Source organism: Ictidomys tridecemlineatus, chromosome 7, assembly GCF_052094955.1.
Source record: "Ictidomys tridecemlineatus isolate mIctTri1 chromosome 7, mIctTri1.hap1, whole genome shotgun sequence".
NCBI lineage: Eukaryota > Metazoa > Chordata > Mammalia > Rodentia > Sciuridae > Ictidomys > Ictidomys tridecemlineatus.
In genome coordinates, this window is record NC_135483.1 from 1,258,903 (window position 1) to 1,270,598 (window position 11,696).

The window sequence follows — 11,696 nt, forward strand, 5'->3', positions numbered from 1 at the left end:
AGAGGAAGCGCGCACGAGAGACAGACAAAGCAAGAGAGAGCAAGAGAGATAGAGAAAACAAGAGAGAGAGGGGCCCAGCAGGAGGGAGTTTTTATAGCCCACATCTAATGAGTTCTCTGGCTCTGCAAGCTGCCTGTTGGCACAAGGAGGTTACATGTCCGGCCTTGAGCAGGTAGCTGAGTGTTCAGCCTTGAGCAGGGGCTGGGGCGTTTGGGCTTGAAGCAAATAGTTGATAAAGAACCAGACAGAGGGTTTGAGTGACCAGGTCACCCTGCAGCTAACTTTGTTTGGCATGCCCTGCAGACAACTTACTCAGCCTGTCCTGCACCTGACAATTTGCACATGACTGTACTCCCATCTATTCAGTAGACTGAGGCAGGAGGATTGCAAGTTAGAGTCCAGCCTCAGCAATTTTTTTTTATAGAGAGTTAGAGAGAATTTTTTAATATTTATTTTCTAGTTTTCGGCGGACACAACATCTTTGTTTGTATGTGGTGCTGAGGATCGAACCCGGGCCACACGCATGCCAGGCAAGCGTGCTACCGCTTGAGCCACATCCCCAGCCCTTAGCAAGACTCTATCTTAAAACTTTTTAAAAAGTGCTGATGGTAAAGCTCAATTGTAGAGTATTTACCTAGCATGTCCACTGCCAATACTGCAAAACTAACAAACAATAAATAGTAGAAATAACTGAAATAACTGTCCATCAAGTGATGCATGATAAGAAAAATATGGTATCAGGGCACAGTGGTGCACATTTGTAATCCCATTGACTAGGGAGGCTGAGACAGGAAGATTTCAGGTTCAAGGCCAGCCTCAGCAACTTAGTGAGTCTCTAAGCAACTTAGTGAGTTTCTAAGCAATTTAGTGAGACCCTGCTTAAAAAAGAAGAAGGAGGAGGAGGAGGAGGAGGAGGAGGAGGAGGAGGAGGAGTGCTGAGGGCCATTGCCAAGTAGGAATGACGCATCAAAATCTCCTTGTCAGTGTACCCCATGCTGCTTAGAGGACATTCGATGGGACATTGCATGTGTGCTTTAGTAAGGTGACCTTGCTCAAAGACCAGGGCGGATCCAGGTTTAGAGCTGATCAGGTTTGAGGAAGTTTCCCGCTCCTTGAGTTTAGGGCGTTCCCGGTTTAAGACAATAGGGGTTTTAGGGAAGTTGGAGGTTGAAGATTATTGCTGCTGGGATTAGGGTGTTCCTGCTGCTTGTTCCCGTTGAGTTCTCGTGAGATTCAAATGGGATTTGGAAAAAGCCTGGTGGAGTAGGTAAATTGGGCGGAGTGATTTTAGATTGTCCCAGAACCTGTTTGTGTAGAGGCCCGTGTGAGTTCGGGAATAAAGGATTGCTGTTTGAATCTACAAGGTGTGTGGTGGCTCGTGATTCTGTGCCAAGCCGAGACCTTGGCAGAGGAGGAGGAGGAGGAGGAGGAGGAGGAGGAGGAGGAGAAGAAGAAAAGGGGGAAAAAAAGCTGAGGATGTGTCTCAGTGGTAAAAAAAAAATCCTGATTTAAAAAAAAAAAAAGATTGTAGTGATGGTCACACGCCTCTGAATATGCTAAACCCCACAGAACTGTACACTTTAAATGGAGGAATTGTATAGTTCATGAAGAGTATCTAAAATGTGGAGCCTAGTAGCAGTACTGAAGTTGGCCTCAGGCCCCTCAGTGCCCCACTGTCTCAGTTTGCCGTGGGCTGGGTCGGTCCCCCAGCCTGCTCTAGATTGTGGACTAGGCTATTCTGGACTGAGCCCCAGGCCTGGTGCAGGGCCTCTGAGAGACTGCCCTTCTCCCTGGCCTGGTCATAACAGGGACAGCCACAGTCAGGTCTCTCCAGTGCTGTCTCCTGGCTCTCTCGGGAACTGTCCTGCAGACCAGGTGGGTCTAAGGTTTCATCTCAGGACATGCTGCTGGGCAGAGCAGGCCTCTCAGGACTAGTGGGCAAGGAGCCCACCCACATTAAAGTCCCTGGGTGGAGGCTGCGTGCTCCCTGCTGGGCAAGAGAGAGCAGCATATATGGGCACCGCCATGGTGCAGTCCCACAGAGAAGACTACTAGACTAACTGGGCATGTGCCATCCCCGGAGGCCACAGCGCTGGGCTGCTCCACTGTGCCCTAGCAGCTCCTCCTGAGGGGTCCAGGTCCTGGCTTGTACAAAGGTGTTGGAGAGCCAGCCTCTGCTCATCTGCTGACCCAAGTCCTGAAGCCCAACCTCAAGCCAGGCTGGGGGTGCCCAGGACAGGAGTGCGGTGGCATTCGGGGCCCTGGAACCCCTCCCCATCCCACCACCGTAGGCCTTGACCTGGAAGGCCTTCTGGGACCCACCTAAGTCCCCCACCTCACTCTGCCTGGCAGGGCTGGCCTGAGATGCACCCTGAAGCATCTGCCACTCTTTCGTGCACTTGACAAATGGGATCTTCTAGTGGCAGTTTCTAGTGGTGACCAAGACAAGGTCTCTGCTTCACCTGAAGGCAATTTCTGGTGTGTGTGTTGGAAGCTGTAGCTGCAGACAAGTAGAAAATCAGATTCAAATAAAAAGGAAACATCACCTTGTGCAGGCAGAAGCCCAGAACTGCTGTGTACCCCAGGTCAAGCTCCACTGTCAGGGCCCCTGGGGGAAGTGGGCAATTTTGGGCTCTGTCCAGCCCACTTGCTGGACAGATGTCCTTGCTAGTGCTAGAAAAAGACTCCAGGAGGCTGAGTAGGGCCAAGTGTGTGTTTACACATATGCATATGTATGTGCATGTTGTATGTTGTTGTATGTGTTGGTGTATCGCTATAGGTGTGTGCACATACGCGTATGTGTGATTACACATGTACACGTATTCACGTTCCTATGCTCATAAACCTGCATTTGAGCACATGTGTGTGTGCATCTGTGTTTGTGTGTGTGCATTTGTCTGTGTGCTTGTGTGTGAGGTGCTAGGTTAGGGTGGTCCCCTGCGAGCAGGTGATCCTACTAGGCCTCTCCCTCCTCCAGCTCAGACTGGCTCCCTGGTCTTTTTCTGTGCCCAGCCTTGCCTCTCCAACACCTCCTGCCCTTATCTCCATCTCTCCAGATGGGCCAGCTCTAGTTCAAGGGCAGGAGGTGGAGGCCTCTTGTGTGCAGGGTGAGCCTTGTTGTGAGCTTCCAAAAAGGTGAGACAGGACAAGCCCTGGATTACTTTTCCAGAGGGCATAGATACCTTGCAGGGGAACGGGGTGGCAGCCACTGCAGGTCTCTGTCTGAGGCAGTGATACCAAGCAGTGCCATCTACAGCCAGGGGAAGCCACACAGTGGCCTTGGCAACTGAGGAAGCTGTCACCTGCCCTCGGCCTGCAGACAGTGTCCTGGGGTGGCCACAGTTTCCAGTTGGGCACTGGCCTAAACCAGACATTGAAGGAGTACTCCTTGTTCATGTTCTCTGCTCTTTTTCATATGCATTATTTTATTTATTTATTTTATGTGGTGCTGAGGATCGAACCCAGAGCCTTGCATGTGCTAGGTGAGTGCTCTGCCACTGAGCCGCAGCCCCAGCGCCATGTTTTCTGTTCTTTAGTAATAAACCAGACAGGAAATGCTGGGCTTCAAGGCTCCAGATTGAGGACATAGTCTGGTGGATATGAGAAAAGGCGGAAGGAAGAGAGCACAGGCCCGGCACTGGCATCGCTTCCCTCTCAGCCCATCGCACGCTGAGGGGCCCTGATTCTCCTGAGAGCCAGGGGCGGGACTCCTTGGAGGGCCCTGGGCAAGGTCTGAGTAGGCCCTCAGGGTCCAGAGTTGGGAAGACACAGTGTCCCTGGGTCTGAGCAGGGACCAATGGCTTCTGGCCAAGGTGGGCGGGTGGGCTGGGCACTGAGGAAGAGGAGCCTCACTGCGCAGCAGTGGCCTGCAAGGCTGGCCCCTTGCCTAGCGCTGTCCCTGGTCGTGAAGCTGGGAAGGAAGGGATGGGTGAGGCAGGTGGGGACCTGGATAGGCAAGTGGGGCGCCAGGGCTACCAGGGCCCTGGTGGCAAGCTGCGCTGCACCCGGGCTGTGGGACCCTGCTCCCTCGGGTGTCTGTGCTGGGCTCGGCTGGGGTATGTTTGGGTTGGCAGTTCAGGGGCCACCCCAGAGGCCCAGAGCAGAGGCTCCCAGCAATGTTGGTGGGGCGCAGGGAAGGTGGCTGGAGGGGTCTTGGCTCACACGCCTAGTGGAGATGGGAAATACCCCAGACTGGGTTCAGGCTGGTCAGTGGAGGGGAGAGGTCTGCAGGGTGATGTCGGGAGGCCGGTGGTTACAGGCCCCCGGCTCTGACATCCTGGGCAGCACTCCCAGGTGAAAGTGTTTCTTGTGGCTCTTAGTTCCCAGGACCCCCTTCGCTGGGGCAATGCCCCAGGTGGCCTTAGGAGGTAGGGCTGCAGAGGAGGGGGGTGGCCAGCCCCCCGCACACCCGAGGTGGGGTGGCACACAGCTCAAGAGAAAAGCTGCCTGGGCTCAGTGCAGAGAAAGTCTCCGCTGTGGACGAGGTGAGATGGGCGTTGGCAGCATGAGGGGAGTATGAGGGGAGGAGAGGGGAAAGGGTGGTCGAGCCTCAGGGTGGTCTCCTAGCTTGAGGTCCCTAATGGCAGTCCCTTCCCGCCCCAGACCTGCACCCGCCAGCCCTGCCAGAGGGTGTGTGGTCAGAAGGAAGCAGAAAAGAGACCCGAGGGAGGCTGGGCCTCAGCAAGCAGGTCCTGTGCGCCTGCCTGGGCAGGACTGGAGGCCTGCCTGTCCAGCCCGCTGGGCGGTGGGAGGCTGACCAGGGTCACGTGACCAGGTGGCGGGCTGGAACTCGCACTCGTGCTGACGGTGCGGGTGGCCCCAGTGTGGCTCTGGGTGCGCTGATCCTTCCCCTCTGAGGTGCACAGGACCCTGACGAGGTCACCGTGAAGGTCGGGTAAGCTGTGGCCTGGCATGTCCTGGGAAAGGCCACGCGGGCCCCTTGTACTTTGATATTCATGAACAATGTTCACTTGGGGTCTGTTCGCTACAGGAGACTGAGCCTGGAGGTTGCTCTACCACGGAGACCATCCATTGATACAGGGTCTCACTCCGTTGCTGAGACTGGCCTTGAGCTTACGATCCTCCTGCCTTGGCCTCCGGAGTCACCGGGATGACAGGCGTGGGCCGCTGCCCTGCTCACTTGGCATTTTTGTCCTTTGGGGGATTTCTCAAGAATGAGGTTGCTCCAGAGGCCTCCCCAGTCACATGCTTCCTGCAGACAGCCCGAGGCAGAGGTTCGGGAGGCTCTGCCCCCTGCTGACACAGAACAGAGGTGCCTGTGGTTTCTGTCTTGGCCAGTTTGACGGGCATCAGTTGTAGGCAGACCTGCTGAGATGGGTTTCTGAGGGTGGGCTGGGAAAGCCCCCGTGCCCCTTCCACAGCTGCACAGCCCTGATAAAAAAGGCAGTGGCTGTCAGGCCTCACCGGCCACCCGAGACTGGAGGTGGCAGAGGAGAACTCCTGGAGCGGGCAGCTTGGGATCATCCGAGTGGCTCAGCCTGCTACGTGCGTGTGGCACAGGGCTGGCAGCTGAGGCCTGGTGCTGGTGGTGTCTGTCAGCACAGGTGGTGTCGGTCACATGGCTGCTCTGACCGTCCCCGTGCAGTGGCTGGCTTGGACAGCAAGTCGGTGCTCACAGGTCAGGGTCTCGGGGGTTGACAGAGGGTCCTCTTGCTGTGAGCTGAGTCTCTGGCTTCTCCTGCCCGCCTCCTCCTCCTCCTCCTCCTCCTCCTCCTCCTCCTCCTCCTCCTCCTCCTTCTCCCCCCCCCTTTTTTTGGACTAGGAATGGAACCCAGGAGTACTTTACCACTGAGCCACATCCCTAGCCCTTTTTTTAAATTTTTGAGACAGGGTCTTGCTAAGTTGCTTAGGGCCTTGCTAAGTTGCTGAGGCTGGCTTTGAACTTGTAATCCTCCAGCCTCAGCCTCCTGAGTTGCTGGGATTATAGGTGTGAGCCACCGTACCCAATTCTGGCCTCACGATGGGGGTCAGGACTTCAACATATGAATTTGAGGGGGACATAAAAATATTTGTCCTAGGGGCTGGGGATGTGGCTCAAGTGGCAGCATGCTCGCCTGGCATGCGCAGGGCGCTGGGTTCGATCCTCAGCACCACATAAAAATAAAATGAAGATTTCGTGTCTGCCGAGAGCTGAAAAATAAATATTGAAAAATTCTCTCTCTCTCTCTCTCTTAAAAAAAGTTATATATATAAATATAAATAAATAAAACCCAGACACATGCTGCTCACCCTCCAGCAGGCCAGCCCTGGCTCCTTCGTGAGACAGAGGTTGCAGGCGTCCCCTGAAGTGGGGCAGGGCTGGCCAGGGCATCGCCCCTCCCCTCCTGAGCTTTGCAGGCTCTGGGGATCTTAATGTCTGGGTGTGGGCAGGGCCCATGGTCACCAATCCTGGAACATAGGTTATCCAGAGCTACCCATGGGCCTGTCCCACTGGCCACTCCTCTGGCTACCTTGAGGAGTAGTCCCAGGAAGGGAAGAGACAGAAACCTCAGCTGAGGGTCCAGCCAGGCATCCGGCCTTCTGAGTGCTGGGATTACAGGCATGTGTCGCCACACCTGGCAAATTTTTTAAAATGTTTGCTGAAGCTATTTAATTGTGCTTTTGAGACCCAGAGCTCCTGCCACACAGGGCCCAGCTGCTCTGTCCTCTCCCTAGGTCTCCTCTCTCTCTCTTCTTTTCCGCTTGGTGCCATGGTTTCCCCCTCTCCCTGCTTGTGACTGTTTCTGGTGAATACCTTGAGACAGCTCTTGGGCTGCAATGGTGGTTAACTGTAAGACCTCTCCATCTGATTTCAGTCTCTCTCTCTCCCTCTCCCCCTCCCCTCCCTCTCCCTCTCCCCCTCCCTCCCCTCCCCTCCCCTCCCCTCTCCCTCCCCCTCCCTCCCCCTCCCCTCCCTCTCCCCTCCCCTCCCCCTCCCCTCCCTCCCCCTCCCCCTCCCCCTCCCCCTCCCTCTCCCGCCATCCATACTAAGATAACTTGTAAGGATTGTTGCAAAATGTAAATTTAAAAAGGGAACAAGGGGGCTGGGTTGTGGCTTGGTGGTAGAGGACTCACCTAGCATGCTGAGCACTGGGCTCCATGTTTAGCACCAGATAAAAATAAAATAAAGGTATTGTGTTTCACTTACAACTTAAAAAAATATTTTAAAAAAAAGGAAACAAGGCAGGAAAGAACCAATAAGTCCGAAATAAGGAAACAACATGAAGCAAGTTATGGGTATGAGGCCACAATTTTGGTAATAAAGGTTCAAAATAAAAGAGAATATTTGGGGAGAAGAAATAATTTTCTATGACAAGGTTTTTGTTCTAAGATAAAATGCCAAAATGGAAAGAAAGAAAGATAAGGCAAACCAGAGAATCACAGCATGTGGCAGGGGATCTGAGATGTCACAGCTCAGAAAGGAAAGTGTGGCTAAGTCAGCTACAGGCAGGGAGGTCTACACTACATGCATGATGGAAAACCAGGGTCTGATTATGTTTAAAGTAGCTAGATTTTATGCTATAGCTGAGGTTTATATGGCTTAAAGAACAAAGCTTTTGTGTTTTATTGAGATAATTTCTTGTATTTTCTGTTGCATTTGTTAAGCCTTTTGATTACTTAGGAAAATGAGTCTTAGCAAAGCCAAGGTTTAAGTGTCTATTCATTCTATTTATTTATTTTTGAGTTGGAATCATTTTTAATAAATACAAAAAGTGAGCGCTGCCTTTTTTTTTTTTTTTACACACAGGTCTAATAGCCAGAATGTGCAGAAGAAGCGGGCCTCTGCTCTGTCCTCCACACTCACTGTCCCCATTTTGTGGCTGAAGCGGTAAACAGCTCCCTTCTCTTCAGTGCTTTACAAGACAGCCACCGTGCTCTTTGTCAGTTTTATAATATGTGCATGTCCCTCCCCAACATCGCCTTTCTTAAAAAATAAATAAAAGAAAGAAAGAAGAAAAGAAAGAAAATCAGGACCCTTCCCTCCGGTTGTGGGGCATCATTTCTGCCCCATAATGAGACAGACAGTGAGCCTCCCTGGGAGCAATGTACTGGAAGGGGTGAGGTGGCCAGCGAGCCCTCTGCACAGCTGCACTGCGGTGTCCCTGCGAGGACAGAAGGAACATTGAGGACAGCTGGAGGGCACGGTGGACAACGAGGGGAGAATTCTTCCCACCAGGTTGGGATCAATGTGCCACAGTTAATAGAGGTTTTTTTTTCTTCCCAAATAGTCAGCAGTTCAGATTGAATTGAATTTCAAATTTCTCCATGGAGACAGCTCCCAGAGCGCAGTCACCACCATCCTCCAGGTCTGGGCAGCTCCCCTGCAGCCTGACCAGCTGGTTAGCCTAGAGGTGGCGCTGGGTGACTTCTCTGTCTGAGGACGACGTCACACAGGAGGTGCTGTCCAGGCTGCCCTGGAAAACCCGGCCGTTTCTGAGCCACTAAGGGGGAGAGATAAAAAGTGGCTCGGCCGCCGACCGGACCCTCTCCGGGAACGTCTCCGACAGAGTCTCTCCGAAGGGTCCCATCTGGCTCATCCTCGTCCTCTTCCAGCTCTTCCTCGGTTTCCTCCGTCGCCTTCCGGGAACAATTCTTCGGGGACAGCAGCTCCCCAGCGCCGGCAGCAGCCAAGGTCGTGTGTCTGTTCATTTTAAGGTCTCTGAAGTGACCACTTAATGACTGATGAAATCGACCACAGTCCTTGTGAGTCGACACTGTGTCTGTGAGTCAAGCTGTGCTGCCAAGTCCGCTGTGTAGCCGAGCTTTCTCCAAACGTCACCACAAGCTCGTCCCTAAGTGTAAGGTCGCTCAGGCCTAGCAGGGCCAGGTGCCCCTAAGTGCTTTCTTTCACACAACGTGCACTGTATTTGGACCTTCAGCACATCAAATAGTCCAGAAGACTTTGGGCATTTCTGCCACTTTCATTCGGGACCATGAAGATGGAAAGAAACTTACCAGTTGGGAAGTCCACCATTAAAACGTGTTGAGCGCCTGTTTGCTCGGCGTGTTGGTGACTGTGATATTAGATGCACTTGGACATGATGCAATAGATCCATTTGTGGTCATTAGCACTGTTTCCTAGTCTTATTAGAGGTCTAAAGCTATTCTTTGATTTTTTTTTCAATTTTGTTAGTCTTTGTAGTCCTGTTAAAGGCAGAATCTCACAGTTATAGTTCTCCTACTGAGCTATGGATTCTAAATTTTGCTTCGAAAGTAAAAGCTAAACTAATACATAAAGGATTTCTGTGTAGCTGTGATGCTGTTCATGACTGTGGGTTAAACATGTCTGTGTTTCCCACGTTCACGGTCGGGAGAGCGTTTTCCCAAGCTGGTGTCTCCCAGACAAGACTCATTTGCAGGGACAGCTTTTCCCAGGCTTATGTCTGTGTGCTTCTGCTGTGTTTGACTCTCTCCTCTGTGCGCGCTACGGGACGTGCCTAAACACTGTCTCAGGCAGCACCACTCTGGAAATTAAACGACGGGGCACTAGTCACCTAGGAAGTGAACCTACAAACAAAACGCACTCTACTTTTTAAATATTAAAAGAAATATTTTTTTTATGGTACTGGGAATGAAACCCAGGGGAGCTCTACACTGAGCCATATCCCAGGCCTTCTTATTTTTTTATTTTGAGACGGTTTCTCACTAAGTCGCCCAGGCTGGCCTTGAACTTTCAACCCTCCTCCCTCAGCCTCCCATGGCACTAGGATTATAGGGCTGTGTCGCTGTGCCCAGCACGTTTTGTTTGTTTATTTATTTATTTTTCAGTATTAGGGATAGAACCAGGGGCATTTTACCACTGAGCTACATCCCCAGCCTTTTTTTTTTTTTTTTGAGCAGGGTCTAAGTTGCTCAGGGTCTTGGAATGCTGAGGCTGGTCTCAAACTTATGCTTCTCCTACCTCAGCCTCCTGAGTTGCTGGGATTATGCCTGGCTTCATTTCTTTTAGTTTTAATAGTAGATGGACACAATACATTTATTTTTTTTTAATGTGGTGCTGAGGATCAAACCCAGTGCCTCACACGTGCTAGGCAAGCACTCTACCAACTGAGCTACAGCCCCAGCCCTCATTTCTTTTAGTTTTAAAAGTCAAAGTTGCATTGAGATTTATTTGTGCCATTTAATGCTGTGCAATGGATAGAAATGGCCTGTGGTCAGTAGGTGACCCAGGGAGGATTGTGTTGTACATTCACACTGGGATGGTAAACTGGAGAGGGTGAGGATATGCTGCCTACAGTGGAATATCAAATCGCCTGACAGTTGCTAAATCATCCAATCCTGGCTGTTTGAAGTCCTTTGCCACCCACAGTTTCCTATCTCTGAAGCGCTGGTCAACAGATTCACAGAGACGCCTCTAATGACTGCTCTTCAATACGTCTTCCTGACAAGGAGAGACCCATTTTTCTGCAGACTAGTTGGATTTTCTTTAGATGCCATTGAGAAAATTGGCATATTATAAAATAAAATTTTGTTTTTTTGGTTTGGAACTATCATATGACCTGGATTGGCCTGTTGGCTTTTTATTTCTCTGTTAAAACTTATGGTTTCCTCTTAAAACTCTGCAGAAGTACTACCACTGATATTATCTGAGCCAGTGTTCTTGGCTGCTAGCCATCACCTGAGAACAGGGAAGTTAGATTGCGCCCTGGGCTCCAGCCACGCTCAGCCTGGGAGCTACTGCTCAGCCTGGGAGCTACTCCGTTGAGAACCGTGCTGCCCCCCCGGGTAGTTCTAGGGTTTTGATGCTGAGTCCAACATTCATTCTTTCCTTTTCAGTGTGGGACCACGCCCAGGACGGCATCCTGGCGAGCAGGGACAATGGAAACCTTCCACAGGTGTCGTCACGCCAGGGGAACTGGGCTGCATGAAGTAACCAGAGACAGAGAGACCTTTTTCTTTGGGTCCTGTGACGGCTCCTCTGACCTTAGGGGTCCATGAAAAGAGTGAGGAGCCCGTGCTGAACCCTTTTATTGGGGAGAAGCCATTCAAATGAGGCCAGGGGTCAGGTGTCAGGGGGTTGAGTCCAGCTTCCTGATGTCTGCTGTCAGCAGGTCAACTGACATCTAGGGAGGCCATGCCCATCTCATGAGCTGTGTGGGGATCATGGCAGAGCCAGGCCCAGCCCAACAGAGGGACAACGTCGGGCCTGTCCACCCTGTGGGCTCAGTGCCCATAGTCCACACACACAGCCCATGGCTGGCTTCCACATCTCCATATTGTCATCGCTCAAGGCTAGGGGCCCTCGGTTCCTATGTGGCAACTTCCGACATATTCCCCCTTTCTAAATATATAAAAAAAGAGCATTGGGGAATTATATCTTCCAGTCACTGGATTCTTGGTCCAAGGTCATCATGATCTACTATTGACACACAAATGAATTAGTAGAAAACAGATTTTAATAACATAATCAACTTGGAAGCTCCAGATTATTATTATTATTCTGCCAAACTCATCAGAATATTTTTAAACTTTTCCCAATTTTATTGGGAAGCATGGCATTTGGCCATAGTAACATAGACATGTTTATTTGGCATGGCATTTAAGCCTTTCCACAAACCACAGGGCAGAGGGGTCAGTCACATTATTCATTACAGTGGCTTCTATAGAGCATTTTAATTTAGTTCCCGTCCTTCCATCAGCACTTCTCTGACTGTGAAGGATCTTGGAAGTAATTTAAGTCAATTATTAAGAAAACC